This window comes from Gekko japonicus, unplaced genomic scaffold (assembly GCF_001447785.1).
Source record: "Gekko japonicus isolate JY-2015 unplaced genomic scaffold, Gekko_japonicus_V1.1 scaffold2686, whole genome shotgun sequence".
Classification (NCBI taxonomy): Eukaryota; Metazoa; Chordata; class Lepidosauria; order Squamata; family Gekkonidae; genus Gekko; species Gekko japonicus.
The window spans coordinates 65,355-77,907 of NW_015162557.1; the positions used below are offsets into that span (position 1 = coordinate 65,355).

The 12,553-nt window shown below is 51.2% G+C and overlaps 1 protein-coding gene across 1 annotated transcript in view; it reads left to right on the top strand.

The window, feature by feature from the left end:
• Positions 1-12,553, top strand: part of TGM1 (transglutaminase 1) — a 68,481-nt gene that overhangs the window by 405 nt on the left and 55,523 nt on the right. The window lies entirely within an intron of this gene.

Consider the following 12,553-nt stretch of genomic DNA (forward strand, 5'->3'; position numbering starts at 1 on the left):
TCCGGGAATCGGGCTTTTCGAGTGTCTCTTTTGCTGGGGGAGTGTGCCGAGGAAGGCAGGCAGGCAGGCGCGGGGCATGGGGCCGGTCGGCGGACGGGGTGGGGGTGTGGAGGGTCCCCGATGGAGCCGGAATGAGTGGGCGAAGCGAGGCCGGGGGAGTCCGCGGGGCGCCTTCGGGAGAGCCCGGCGAGGCGCGAGGAAGTCGGACAGGTTGCCGGGAAGTGGGTGCTGCGGCAGGAAGGGCGCTCCCTCGGGATGGGGCCGGAGCCCGCCGGGGGGCAGCGGGAGGGGCGTGGGAACTCCGCGTCTGGCGGAAGGGAAGCGGGGCCGGGAGGCTGACCGCGTGGTCAGGCTCGGGCCGGCGAGAATCCAGGTTCGAATCCCTCACCTCTGCCCGTGGAAACTCGCTGGGGGACCTTGGGCCAGTCCCCAGGCTCTCCGCCCGGCCTACCTCACAGGGTGGTTGTTGGTGAGGAGGAGATGGAGGAGGGGAGGACAGATGTGAGTCTGAACAGTCAAGGAAGCCAGCCTGGCCTGGTGGTTAGAATGTCAGAGGGGGATGTGGGAGACCTGGGTGTACCGTGGAAGTTCACTGGGTGACTTTGGCCAAGTCACGCGCTCTCCGCCTGGCCTACCTCACAGGGTTGTGGTAAGGATAAAACAGAGGGAAACTATATGAGCTGCTTCGGGGGGGCATTGGGGAGAAAGGAGGGGTGGGCCTAAGAAATAGCATTAATTTTTAGGGAGAAAACTGACAGGACACCTCACTTAGAAACCTGCTTGAGGTGCAGAAAGTACAACAGCCTCTCCACCATGATATTTTTCTTAAAGTCTTCTTTCTGGCCCTCTCCCTGAGAGTTGAGGCAAGTGACAACCCCGTGCCTTGCCATTAAATTTTACAACAACCCCTATCGGGCAGGTTAGACAGAGACACAGAGAGAGAGAGGGAGATCAGCCAAAGATCTCAGCAGGTCGGAGATTTGAAAACTGGGCTGCGGCATTTGAAAAAAAAAACCCACAAGCAGGGGCAGAGTGATTTCGGAAATGGCCCAGAAAAGTTCTCGGGATGAAAGGAGCAGGCGTGGAAAGGAAGGTTTTGCAGAGCCATCGGGGTGATCGAATCCCAATAAGGGTGTTCCAGGGATTAAGGAAATGGAGCAACCTTTGGGTGTGGCCTGGAGGACCCCAAACTTGAAGTTAGGGTGGTAGACAGATGAAGGATGCAGAAATAGGGGAGGGAGGAACCGGCTGGCCACTGCGTGAGACAGGACGCTGGACTAGATGGACTACTGGTTTGACCCAGCAGGGCTTTTCTGATGTTCTTAAAATTATAAGCGCCTTGGGGAGGTGAGGGAATCCCCTGCCTCCCTGGAAGGTTGCATGTGGAGCTTTAAGCTGCATCCCATTTTAATATTGTTCTAGAGGCTAATTTCTGGAGGGAGGTGGAAATGTCAGTCTCTGAGTGGGTGCAATCCTGTTTCGTCCCATCACGAATACATGAAGTTGCTTCATACTGAGTCAGGCTCTTTTGCCTATAAGAATCACTGTTGTCTACTCAACTGGCAGCCAGTCTCAGATACAGGACTTTCATACTGGAATCCTTTTTTTAATGGGAGATGCCCGGGACGGAACCCCCCCGGGACCTTCTCTCTCCAAAGCAGATACTCTGCCACTGAACCCGAGCCCCACTTGTGGCAGCAAAATGACACTCTGCGCATGCTCAGAAAAACCCTCGCTTTCCCGGCCACTTCTTATCATCCAGAGATCTAGGTGGGGTGCCGGTCAATTCCTGCTCGCTTGCTGTGTGGAGTTACTACAGCGATGAGTTATCACATGCATTTCCTGGCCTCTGTTCCTCTTTCTGCTCTTGGGTCTCAGAGGGAGGGGTTGCTTTGCTCGGTTGGGGGGAGTTTCCAACGGGGGTTTCTTCTCTTTTAACAACTGTCTAACAGACAGACGTTTCACAGGTGCTGCTTTTCTCAGCATGGCAAGAAAGGCTCTCCCCCTGTTCGACTGCTATGCTTTCCCTGGAAGAAAGGGATTTAAAATATATATATTAGTACATTTATGCCCTGCCTTTCTTGCCAATGGGGAGCCAAAGCGGCTGACAGGTGTTCTCCTCTCCTCCGTTTTATCCTCACAACGACCCTGTGAGGTAGGTCAGATGGAGGGCTGCGTGACTGCCCCAAGGCCACCCACCAGGCTTCCGTGGCAGAGTGGGGATTCGAACTTGGGTTTCTCCGATCCTAGTCTGACCCTTTAACCCCTGCAGTTTCTCTAGAAAAGCATCTCCCGGGATCCATGGATCCCGTGTTCTATGCCCGGTGCAGGAGAGCCGCTGGGATTCCTGCCTGGGCGCTCAGCTCCGGCTCTAGGCCTCGCGTTGCTCTTGCCTCATTGTCATTCGTGGCTCAACCAGAAACTCAATTTCACCTGCACCAGCAAGATGAACCGGCAAGACCCACGGGTCCTCTCCCTCTCGCTGCGGAGGCACACACGCCTCGTGGCATTAGCTCACCTGGGCTGTCTCCATTAGGTACCTGGCAGGGACAAGGGCGGGACGCAGAGGAAGGTGACTAACTTTTTCCTCACTGAGGGATGTTCCCAGAGAGGCCCTCCCCACCACCGTAGGCACACCACGGGCTGCTCTCCACGCCTCGCTTCGTTCCTGAAGACTTCCAGGCGTTCCTCTGCCTGTCCTTGTAAGGTTTAAGGTGGCCCTAAAAACCTTCTTCTAGGTCTTTGCCCTAGAGCTGATCCGGAATACTGAAGGGCCTCTGAGCATGTTTGGTGTCGTGGTGAAGTGCGCGGACTCTAATCTGGGAGGACCAGGTCTGAGTCCCCACGCCTCCACTTGCAGCTGCTGGATGACCTTGGGCAAGCCATAGTTCTGACAGAGCTGTTCTTGAAAGAGTACAGTTTCTGTCAGAGCTCTCTCAGCCCCCACCTGCCTCACAGGGTGTCTGTTGTGGGGAGGGGAAGGGAAAGGAGACTGTAACCCGCTCTGAGACTCCTTCGGGTAGTGAATCCAATCCAGTCTCTTCTTCTTCATGTGCAGAGTGCATTTGGTCCAGCATTGGGGTATTCAGCCTCTAGGAGCTTGCCCCTTAAAACTTTCCATGGTTAGCAGAAAGGATGTTCTGGACAGGGGGGTAATGTCCAAACCTTCTCTCTTTTCCAAAAGAGAAGAGCTGGACCCCTTCTGATTACACATGAAGCTGCCCTACAAGAAAAAATATCACAATAAACATTTATTCTATAGTGTACACAATAGTAAAATTCAAAAGATAGGGCCTGGATATCGGGCCGCATTATATGCATTAACCATATAATAAATATTTTCTTATCTGCTGTAGCTTGACCCTTGTAGCATGAGCAGTATATTCCGGGCCGATTTTGTTTCCCCTTTCCCTTTGCTTGCTGCCTTACACCGAATCTGACCCTTAGTCGATCAAGCAGTGTTCCCTCTAAGCTGAGTTAGTGTGAGCCAGCTCACAGTTTTTTAGCCTCCGGCTCACGCATTTTTGTCTCAGCTCAGGAAGGATGGGGCTCCAGAGCAAACTCACTGATGCAGTAGCCAACTCGCTCACTCACAACTTTAAGGCCAGTAGCTCACAAAACAGTGTTCCCTCTAAGCTGAGTTACTGTGAGCTAGCTCACCATTTTTTAGCCTCCAGCTCACACATTTTTGACTCAGCCCAGGAAGGAGGGCTCCAGAGCAAACTCATTGATGCAGTAGCCAAATTGCTTGCTCACAACTTTAAGGCCAGTAGCTCGCAAGGTAGAATTTTTGCTCACAGGACTCCACAGCTTAGAGGGAACACAGCTCACAAAGTAGAATTTTTTGCTCACAACAAGACTCCGCAGCTTAGAGGGAGCGTTGCTGTCAAGGTCTACTCAGACTGTTCTTTCGCTTCACCTCCTGTGTTTGTGCAAAGCGCTGTTAAGTTGCAGCCGATTGCTGGCAACCACGTATGGTTTTCAAGGCAAGAGCCATTCAGAGGGGGTCGGCCATCGCTTGCCTCTGCACAGAGTGACCTTGGACTTCCTTAGTGGTCTCCCCTCCAAGTGCAATCCAGGGCTGACCCTGCTTAGCTTCCCAGATCTGATGAGAACCGGGTCAGAGACCCGGTTCTTTCAACAGGACTTGCTGGGGACTGAACCGGGGACCTTCTGCATGCCAAGCAGAGGCTCTAACACTGAACCACCGGGCCCTTCCCCTTGCCATCGAAGGGTCTCTGGTTTCAGGGCTGGTCCGCTCCTAAGATGATGTCGGTCTCCCTAAGGCCATGCTGGCCTTCAGGGACAGTGGTGTGGCCCAATGGTTAGAGCACATGCTTTGCACATGGAAGATCCCCGGTTAAATCCCTGCCATCTTCATTTAAAGGATTTCAAGTGCTGGGAAAGCCCTTTCTCTGCTGGAAAGCTATTAGCAGTCAGGGGAGAGAATACTGAGCTAGACGAATCCAGGGTCTAACTGGGCAGAGGAGAAGAAGAAGAGTTGGAGCAGGGCTCTTTTTGTAGCAGGAACTCCTTTGCATATTAGGTGACACACCCCTAATGTAGCCAGTCCTCCAAGAGCTTACAGAGCTCTTCTTACAGGGGCTACTGTAAGCTCTTGGAGGATTGGCGACATTAGGGGTGTGTCGCCGAATATGCAAAGGAGTTCCTGCTACAGAGTCTCAGAGTGGCTTACCATCTCCTTTCCCTTCCCCTCCCCACAACAGACACCCTGTGAGGCAGGTGGGGCTCTGAGAACTCTTTCGAGAACTGCTCTTGAGAGAGCAGCTCTGAGAGAACTGTGGCTTGCCCAAGGTCACCCAGCAGCTGCATGTGGAAGCATGGGGGGAATCAAACCCGGTTCTTCAAACCCGGTTTACCACTCTTAACCACTACACCAAACTGGCTCTCAGAGGGCAGTAGTGTGTGTGTGTGTACACATCAGCATAAAGAGCATGCACGCGCGGGCATAAGCTGATGCTTTTGAGCTGTTTGCACCTGAACAACCTGAGGCCTGGACAGCCGTCCCAGAACGTATGAAATACAATGACAGCTACAAATGAAAAAACAAACACGTCACATAACAACATAGAAACGAAGCAGCGACGTAGGACCCGAAGGACCCTCTCCCATCTTTAAAACAGTCAACGTGTTTTAGCGTTTTATGGCTCCTCTTCCCGTCTTTGTTTGCTGTTCTGAAGAAGAAGAGAAGCCATAACTCTCTTCTAGTTTTGTCTTTGTAGAGCAAGGATGTAGCCGATTTAGCTCTGTTGTTATTTTCATCCCAGTTACCCTTCCCTATGCTAGAATTTAGTAAAAACTTTATATTTTAATCACACATGGACTCTCAGTCTGAATTATTTTACTCAGGCTCTGCTGGGCTATCTTATCTCTGCTAAATACCATTTTTCAATATCTCACTATCACCCAACAAGCGGGTTACCAACAGATGCCGTCTAGGTGGGTGGGGTTGGGGAGCCGTCGTAAAGAGGCCCCCCCCAAAAAAGGGAAGTAGCCGGTCGGCCGTATGATATGTATTCTGGGCTAAGCCTGCACAGAGATGCCTTGACTCTGTCAGAGTGTGAAGAATTCCCTTTCCCTCCTGACGGAGCCGTCGGAGTGGGCCACGTGAACCTAACGGGTTTCACGGGAAAGCTTCCCGAGCGCCCAGGTTGGCTCAAGGCCTGTCAGTGAATGTAGCAGTGGAATGGTCCAGGCTAGACCAGTCTCATCAGATCTCAGAAGCTAAGCAGGGTCGGCCCTGGTTAGTACTTGGATGGGAGACCACCGAGGAAGTCCAGGGTTGCTGTGCAGAGACAGGCAATAGCAAACTTCCTGTCTTGAAAACCCTATGAGGTGGGTGTGGGTGTGTTGCCAAGCTCGAGGTGGCAGCTGGAGATCTTCTCCACGTGGAGAAAATGGCTGCTTTGGAAGGTATAGAATCATAGAGTCATAGAATGTTGGAAGGGACCTCGCAGGTCACCTAGTCCAACCCCCCCTGCACTCTGCAGGAGCACAGCTGAAACAGAGCCCTACAACATACCCAAAATATGGCCGTACAGCCTCCGCTTGAAAACGAAGATTCTATGGCATTGTGTTGGGTGTTACAAGTTGAAAACACTCAGTATATCTGGGGTTAAATGTTTGTTTCTGTTACTCACAGGAAGTCACATGTTTCTCATGTAACCAGTGTTCTTTAGATGTAGGAAGCCCGGGAATTTTCTCCCTGATCTAGGAGTTTGATTGGGACGAAAGCGTCAAAGTGTTTTAGCATTTTATGGCTCCTCTTCCCGTCTTTCTTTGCTGTTCTCAAGAAGAAGTAAGAGTAGCCATAATTGCTCTCTTCTAGTCTTGTCTTTGTAGTGTAAGGATGTAGCCTATTTAGCTCTGTTGTTATTTTCATCCCAGTTACCCTTCCCTATGCTAGAATTTAGTAAAAACTTTATATTTTAATCACACATGGACTCTGAGTCTGAATTATTTTACTCTGGCACTGCTAAGCTATCTTATCTCTGCTAAATACCATTTTTCAATATCTCACTATCAAAACCCAACACAATACATTGCACCCCAAGTCCCTCCCCCTCAAGCCCCGCCCTCCTCAGGCTCCACCCCCAAACTCTCCAGGTATTTCCCAACCCACTTTGGGGTCAGGAAGCAAGCCTGGAGGTTTTTTGGCCATCTTCTGGGCGTGGGACGGCGGTCACTGCGGGTGTGGAGGGGGAGGTAGTTGTGAATTTCCTGCCTTGTGCAGCGGGTTGGGCTAGATGACCCTGGAGGTCCCTTCTGACTCTACGATTCTATGAACCCAGACCTGGCAACCCAAATCAGCTACAACTCAACAGCACTGTCCACCACCACTTCTCCCCGATCCGCCGCTAGAGGCAGGGCCGTTCCTTCCCCATGCCCTGTCTTTGCAATTCTCTTCCTGCAATTCTCTTCCTTTCTGCCTGTCTGGCATAATCTTGCTCAGCTTTAAGAACATCAAAGAAGCCAATGTTGGATCAGGCCAGTGGCCTCTCCAGTCCAACACTTTGTGTCACAGTGGCCAAAAACAGCAGATGCCACCAGGAGGTCCAGCAGTGGGGCCAGGACACTAGGAGCCCCTCCCACTGTTGCCCCCCCCCCAAGCACCAAGAACACGGAGCATCCCTTGCCCCAGACCGAGAGTCCCTGTCTATACCTTGTGGCTAATAGCCACCAATGGACCTCTGCTCCATATGTTCATCCAATCCCCTTTTGAAGCCGTCCATGCTTGTAGCCGCCGCCACCTCCTGTGGCAGTGAATTCCATGTGTTAATCCCTCTTTGGGTGAAGGACTTCCTTTTATCTGTTCTAACCCGACCGCTCAGCAATTTCATGGAGTGCCCACAAGTTCTTGTCTTGTGAGAAAGGGAGAAAAGGACTTCTTTCTCTACCTGCTCTATCCCATGCATAATCTTGTAAACCTTTACCAGCCAAGTGACAGTGTTTCTTCCTAATCTCTTCTGTCTTTGTTTTTCTTGGCTGAAATGGCTTCTTCTTTGTTTTTAATTGGCTGCTGCTGACTTTTGTAAAGAGACGGATCTGGCAGCGCTTTGTCGGGCCGACTGACTTTATGATTGCGGTCGGATTGTTTTACAGCCAGTCCATTTGATTGATAACCGGTTTCCCTGTTTGTGTTTTTGGTGGAAGCGGGGTCAGGTTGCACTGCAGGGTTTTCAAGGCAGGAGACGGCGGCTGGCCATTGCCTGCCTCTGAATAGTGACCCTGGACTTCCTTGGTGGTCTGCCACCCAAGTACTCACCAGGGTCAACCCCACTTCGCTTCTGAGATCTGATGAGAGTCAGGACGGGGCAGGTTATTGTGAGTGATGGTTTAGTTAGGCTGAGAGGGACACAGGTCACAAGCCATGCTCCCTCTAAACTGTGGAGTCCTGTGAGCAAAAATTCTATTTTGTGAGCTACTGGCATTAAATTCGTGAGCGAGCCCTTTTGCTCTGGAGCCCCACCCTTCCTGAGCCAAGACAAAAATCTGTGCGCTGGAGGCTAAAAAACCTGCAAGCTAGCTCACACTGACTCAGCTTAGAGGGAACGCTGGTTACAAATGTTTTGAACGGTGGGAGAATCGCATAGAAATCATTCCCCACCACTGAATGGGATGGGACAGCCTTCTCGATGTGGATTTGTCCTTTGGAACGCCACGCAACTTGGCCTCGCAGCCTCTGCCTAGACATCTGTTAAAAAGGTAAAGGTTCCCTTGCTTGAAAGCCAGTCGAATCTGACTCTAGGGTTGCGGTGCTCATCTCAGTTTCCAAGCCGAAGAGCCAGCGCTGTCCGAAGATGTTTCCGTGGTCATGTGGCCGGCATGACTAAACACCAAGGCCCACGGAACGCTCTTCATTCCCACCGAAGTGGTACCTATTTATCTACTTGCAATTTCTTGCTTTCGAACGGCTAGGTTGGCAGGAGCTGGAACTAGAGATGGGAGCTCAACTCCATCACGTGGCCCCCGGGTCTCGAACTGCTGAACTACTGACCTTCCACAGCCTGCAGTTCAGCGTCTTAACCACTTGAGCCACCGCAGCTCCATCTGATAATCATTCCCAAATCCCGCTGCCTTCCCACACTGGGATAGCTATTTATGCAGATCTCTTTCCTAACCCTCTCCCAAGAGCTTAGAGCGGTTTATATTGCAGCCCGATTACATTTTACACTTCCAGCTGCCCCTACATGGTATGGTAGACCAAAGACCTGATCCTATCGCTCCCCTCCCCCTTCTCTGGCACAAGGCAAATCTCCCCAATGCTCAGCAAGCAAAAGAACCCTACGAAAAGGAGAATTCTTCGGCACCTTGAAAGCTGATCGCTCGATAGCAGCCTAAGCCTGTGTAGGTGACGGTTTCGAACGCCTCTGAGAGACCACGCAACAATAAATTGGTTTTTATTGTCATATTAATTCCATTTGCATCTATGTTACAATATGCGGTATAAGCTACTGACTGATCACAACACAGTCATGTACTATATGATCCGAAACTAATAAAAGACACTGGAAGATCAGGATCACGTCTTCGTTTCCAGGAAATGAGGAATAGTTCCCAGCGTTCTGCAGATGTGTTCATGTGTTGATGCCTGTCTTTTATTCTCACAGAGACGGAACATGTTATACTAGGACAAGGGTCCCCAACGTGCTGCCCATGGCAATGTTCCCTCTAAGCTGTGGAGTCTTGTGAGCAAAAATTCTACTTGGTGAGCTACTGGCATTAAAGTGGTGAGCAGGTGATTTGGCTGCTGCATAAATTGGTTTGCTCTGGGGCCATCCCTCCTGAGCTAAGATAAAAATGTGTGAGCCGGAGGCTCAAAAACCGTGAGCTAGCTCACACTAACTCAGCTTAGAGGGAACATTGGCCCATGGGCACATGGGTGCCCACCAACACTATTCCTGATGCCTGTCAAGTGCTTTTAGGAAGTGGGTGGGGCCAGGTGGGGCTCCTGCCCAGCAGGGCTTCTGATTGGCCTTTGGATATCACATGTCCTAGAATCATAGAGTTGGAAGGGACCTTCACGGTCATCTGGCCCAACCCCCTGCACAATGCAAGAAATTCACAAATACCTCCCCACTACCACCCGCAGTGACCCCTGTTCCATGCCCAGAAGATGACAAAAAACCTCCAGGATCCCTGGCCCAACTGGCCTGGAGAAACATTGCTTCTTGACCCCAAAATGGTGATTGGCATTTCCCTAGACATGTAAGAGAACGGCCACGAGAGCTAAGCACTGAGGCAACCCTTCCCACCCTCCCTTCTCATGATCTGCCTAAGTTCACAGAATCAGCACTGCTGTCAGATGGCCATCGAGCCTTTGCTTGAAAACCTCCAAAGAAGGGGAGCCCACCACCTCCCGAGGAAGCCTGTCCCACTGAGGCACCGCTCTACCTGTCAGGCGGTTCTTCCTAATGTTGAGCCGAAAACTCTTCTGGTTTAATTTCAACCCGTTGGTTCTGGTCCGACTTTCTGGGGCAACAGAAAACAACTCCACACCTTCCTCTAGAGGGCAGCCCTTCAAGTACTTGAAGATGGTGACCATATCAACTCTCAGTCGTCTCCTCTCCAGGCGAAACATACCCAGCTCCTTCAACCTTTCCTCATAGGACTTGGTCTCCAGACCCCTCACCATCTTTGTTGCCTTCTTCTGGATTCGTTCCAGTTTGTGGTGCCCCAAACTGAACACACTACTCTAGGTGACGTCTAACCAGAGCAGAGTAAAGCGATACCATCATTTCGCGTGATCTGGAAATTTGCAGAAGGTACCTTTGGAACAATGCGCCCTCTAAGCTGTGGAGTCTTGTGAGCAAAAAGTCTACTTTGTGAGCTCCTGGCATTAAAGTTGTGAGCGAGCAATTTGGCCACAGCAAAAATTAGTTTGCTCTGGAGCCACATCCTTCCTGAGCTAAGGCAAAAAGGTGTGAGCCAGAGGCTAAAAAACTGTGAGCTAGCTCACACTAACTCAGCTTAGAGGGAATGGGCAGAGGTTGAAAAGGGAGGGCGCAGCAGAAGGGCTGTAATTCCGTAGAGTCCACCCTGCAAAGCCACTCATTCCTTCAGGGAAACTGATCCCTGTTGTTTGGAGGCCAGCTGTAATTCTGGGAAAACTCCAGGCCCCGCCTGGAGGTTGGCAGCCCTGTGTCTCTCACACCATGAAATCCCCCCCCTTCATATCCCCATCGATATCCTGCCTGTTTTCCTCCGTTTTCTGTTACTTTAAATTGTAAACCTGAGGGAAAAACCTGCTCTAATTTTTGTGCTGTGACTAAAAGGAACATGTTTCTTGCTACTGTGAGTTGTAGCCCCACACCAGGAGAAATCAGGTTGCATCTGATTTAAGAAGAAGAAGTAGAAGAGATTGGATTTATACCCCTCCCTTCACTTGGAGTCTCAGAGCAGGTTACAAACCCCTTTCCCTTCCCCTCCCCACAACAGACACCCTGTGAGGTAGGTGGGGCTGAGAGAGCTCTGACAGAAACTGCTCTTTTTTTCAAGAACAGCTCTTATCGGAACTATGGCTTGCCCAAGGTCATCCAGCCAGGTGCAAGTGGAGGAGTGGGGAATCAAACCCGGTTCTCCCAGATTAGAGTCTGTGAACTTAACCACTACACCAAACAGCAGTAGAGCCTCGACTTGGCATACAGGAGGTCCCAGGTTCAATCCCTGGTATCTCCAGTGCAAAGGACCAGGTAGTAGGCAGGATTGCCAACCTCCAGATGGGTCCTGGAGATCTCCTGGAATTCCAACGGCTCTCCAGAGAACGGAGACCAGTTTCCCCGGGAGAAAATGGCTGCTTTGGAGCGTTGACTCTATGACATCATCGTGCTCTGCTGAGGCCCCTCCCCAAACCCCACCCTCCCCAAGCTCCACCCCCAAACCTCCAGGAATTTCCCAAGCCAGATTTGGAAACCCTAGTCATAGGCGATGTGAGCCCTACCTGAGACCCCGGGAGAGCTGCTGAGAGGAGGGCCCGTGGCTCAGTGGAAGAGCCTCTGCTTGGCATGCAGAAGGTCCCAGGTTCAATCCCCAGCATCTCCAGTTATAGGTCTGGGGCAGGAGGTGATGTGAAAGACCTCCGCCTGCATCCCTGGAGAGCTGTAGAGAGGGGCTGTGGCTCAGTGGAAGAGCCTCTGCTTGGCATGCAGAAGGTCCCAGGTTCAATCCCCGGCATCTCCAGTTATAGGTCTGGGGCAGGAGGTGATGTGAAAGACCTCCGCCTACGTCCCTGGAGAGCCGCTGCCAGTGTGAGTAGACAATACTGAGTTTGATGGACCGATGGGCTGATTCAGTAGAAGGCAGCTGTGCTTGTGTCTGAGAGAGAGAGAGAGAGAGAGAGAGACCAGGGAAGAGTTTGACCCCAAAGGAACCTTATTCGTGTGTTCAAGAAGGCCTTTGTGTGGGTGGTTTTTAAAAAATTATATTTTTGGCCATCTATCAAAGACATATGTTTAGAAGCGGGAAATTATATTATTCTGCTGAAAGGCTTCCCCTTATCTTGGGGGGGGGGTGTTGTTGTTGTTTTGCAAGGATGTGGTTTTGGGAAAGGATGAATAGCATTAAAATTGCCATTGCAGAAAGTAGATTCACATGACAAGGACAGGCCATCTTTTGCTTTTATAAGAGGGAATTGGGTAAACTTATGGAGCAGAGGTCCATCAGTGGCTCTTAGCCACAAGGTGTAGATAGGAACTCTCTGTCTGGGGCAAGGGATGCTCTGTATTCTTGGTGCTAAGGGGGGCAACAGTGGGAGGGCTTCTAGTGTCCTGGCTCCACTGCTGGACCTCCTGGTGGCCCCTGGTATTTTTGGCCCCTGTGTGACACAGAGTGATGGACTGGATGGGCCACTGGCCTGATCCAACATCAGCTTCGCTTATGTTCTTTTGTTCTTAACCCATCATGCATGTGAGAGATGATGATCACATGTGAGAGAGGTGGGTACATGCTGTGGTCACAGGCTAGAATCCAGTACATGATTTATACAAGCAGCACTGCTGGGGAGGGGTGGATTCCACTGGGAAGAGGCTGTGGG